The sequence below is a fragment of the Octodon degus genome, unplaced genomic scaffold (assembly GCF_000260255.1).
Source record: "Octodon degus isolate 3935 unplaced genomic scaffold, OctDeg1.0 scaffold00462, whole genome shotgun sequence".
NCBI lineage: Eukaryota > Metazoa > Chordata > Mammalia > Rodentia > Octodontidae > Octodon > Octodon degus.
In genome coordinates, this window is record NW_004525038.1 from 67446 (window position 1) to 70568 (window position 3123).

A 3123-nucleotide genomic window follows, 5' to 3' on the forward strand; every position below is an offset into this window, starting at 1 on the left:
TGCATTTTGTTCCTTCTCTTTGTCATTTTGTACACCACTGTCTTCTGACCTTTGGTGTAGAGCTTAGATAGAATTCTTACCTTAGCACCAGGTCTGGATCTATGAAGTTCAGATTCCTCCAGGTGGGTGTTGTTTGGATCTGGTTGCTGTGCTCCACTTCTTTCTGCTGCAGGCGTTAGAGTTGAACCTTTGTGTCACTCTGGCAAGATGTTCTGCTCCTGAATCAGCTGGGTGGGTCTTGCTGCTAGCCTCTTTGCAGGGAGTTCTGCTGAAGAGTTCCATGCTGGGCCTGCACTCTTGGTAGAATGAGGATCCGTGGGTCCCAGGTCATCTCACTCAATCGCCAGGCCTGTGCTCTGGGTCTATTGAAGATCCTGCGGCCCTGGTCCTCTTACTCACTCCTCAGGCCTGTGCTCTGAGTCCATTCAGGATCTGGAGAGCTCTGGGTCATCTCACTCACTCACCAGGCCTGCACTTTGGGTCTATTCAGGATGCTGCATCCCAGGTCCTCTCACTCTCAGTGAGTTCTTTAAAATGGTTTCTAACCTATGTATTAAAAACTAAAGATTTTTCTTTAAAAATTCACAGTGAAATTCAAAAGTATATAAAAACCAACTTCTTAATAACCTTTTTCTTCCTTTTCTCCTGCTTTATCCTTTCTGTCTTAATTTCTCCTTTCTTTAGAGACAATTTTTAACTTTTTATAGTTAAATCACATTTTTATTGCTGAAATGCTCATTGAGTTTGTGTTAAGGTTGTGACGTTATTGGCAAGCTTAGTCTACTGCACCACAGTATAAGATTTGTGAATATATGCCATGAGAAAAATAATCAGTTCACCTCTACCTGTATGTAATAAAAATATCCAGGCTAATGTAGGTGATCAGGATTCACTTTTATTTGTTTGGTTATTTCCCCCTTTATTTTCCATCACAAGCATTAGAGTATGCAAATCTTTTGAAATCATTTTTATTTGTATAGTAAATTTATGAAAGAGGAATTGTTGAATAATTGATATGTGTGTTTTATTTTATTTTAGGCAGCACAGGTTGAGACAATCTGTTGCTAGGTAGTGCTTGCTGACTTTGAGCTCACTATGTATCCCAGGCTGACTGTGAATTTGGAACAATCCTGCCACAGCCTCCTGAGTGCTGGGAGTACAGGGTGCACTACAAACCCAGTTTCTTAGTGTGTTTTAAATGGTAATATCCACTGTCAAATTAACGTGCAGGAAAGTTACAAAAACTTTCTATAGCTAATAAGTTGACCATTTTATGACCTTTCACTCTCATAGTTAAAAAATATCTTCTAGTGTTTTAAACCAGTATCTCATAGCATTTAAAATAGATAATATTAAATATTCCTGGGGAGTGTCCTAGTTATTTTCTTGTTATGACACCCACCACTTAATGGCAGAGAGGTTGATTCGGGATCACAGTTCCTATTGCATGCCATATTCAGGAGGTGAAAGACAGGGCCGCATGGCAGAGAGGGGCATGGCATGGCAGAGGAAAACACACACACACAGAGAGAGAGAGAGAGAGAGAGAGAGAGAGAGAGAGAGAGAGAGAGACATACAGACAGAAAGACAAACAGACAGACAGACAGACAGACAGACAGACAGACATACTGACCAACTGACTGAATGACCGACTGACAGACTGACTGACAGACCGACTGACTGATCAACCAACAGACAGGCTAAATGACTGACTGACTGACTGACAGACAGACAGAGAAGCTCAGAGGGAGATAGAGTCCCCAGACCGTGTCCCCACGGTGACCCACCTCCTCTGACCAAGCTTCACTTCCCAACACATTTACTTACAAACTCATCAGTGCACTAAACCACTGATGGCAAGTATCCTGGTTCAATGACCTAATCATCTCCTAATGGCTTAACCTATGACTGTATCAGTGTTTGCGGGAGACATCTAGATATAAGCCATGACAGTCCTTGTCTGGCCTTCCAAAGACTTTATACAAATTGTGTTTGGTCCATATACGAGTTACCAAAGTCCTCAAATTTCTGCATCGCTTAAAAATCCATCTGAAATCTCCTTTGATATTCAAAGTGAACTCTTAGCTATGAGACACTACAAAAATAAAAAATAAAGTTAAAAACTGCCAAGGAGTCATAGGGAGATAGAATGGGATGGAAAAAAAGCAAGAGAACAAGATTCACCAAGGAAAACACTGAATTCTTCAGGTTGATATCCCCCACCCTGGGCATCTCACTATAAGTGAACATCAAACGGCTTTGATGGCCCTATCCCTATGGCAGTGCCTATGATTGCAGACATCTTGGCCTCATTCTTCGGCTGACTTCGATCATTCCTGTGGTTTTCCTCAAGCAGTCTATGTTCCTGGCTTTCTCATATCTTGAGATGAAAAGACTTCTGTATTATCTGTACTCGCAGGTTTACTCTAGTATTATTTGCAGTATCTAAGATACAGAATCAACTTACGTGTCCATCACTGGATAAGCAAAATATGGTATACAAGGAGTGATCAAACATATAAATTTAAACATTTTATACAGTACAAGATATAATGGCCCTAATTCCTCCTGGAATCCTCCTCTCACTCTGAACATGCTTATTCTGTTATTCTTGCCACTTTCTAAAGCAGTTCTGGAAGTCCTTTGTCATGAATGTGTTTAAAAGGTATGACATTTGACCTTAGCCAAAAGGCTGAGAAGAGATTAAAAAGGTATTTCAATAATATAGTTGAATGCTGCTGCCCAGTGTCATCCAACAGAAACACAAGATCATAAAGACAAGCACTAGAGTGTGTCCTTACCTGCCATATTCACTGGATCTGGATTTTGCACCCTGTGACAACTTGGTCCTTCCCCAAAGTCCAAGTGACCATAATAAATAAATATTTTGAGTCAATTAAGGACATCAAGGCAGCCATGACAACTCAATAAAGACACGAAAAGGGAACTCTGTTGGAACCTGCTAAAGTTGGAAACTGATCATATGTGGGAGGGCAAAACAAGGCCAGAATATCTAAAGAAGTCAACCGATCTCTGTCTATACAAAATATCCTGTCTGGCCATTTTCACCTATTAATCACTGTTGGGGGCCGCACCCAAGCCATGTTATTAAGATGGCGCCCA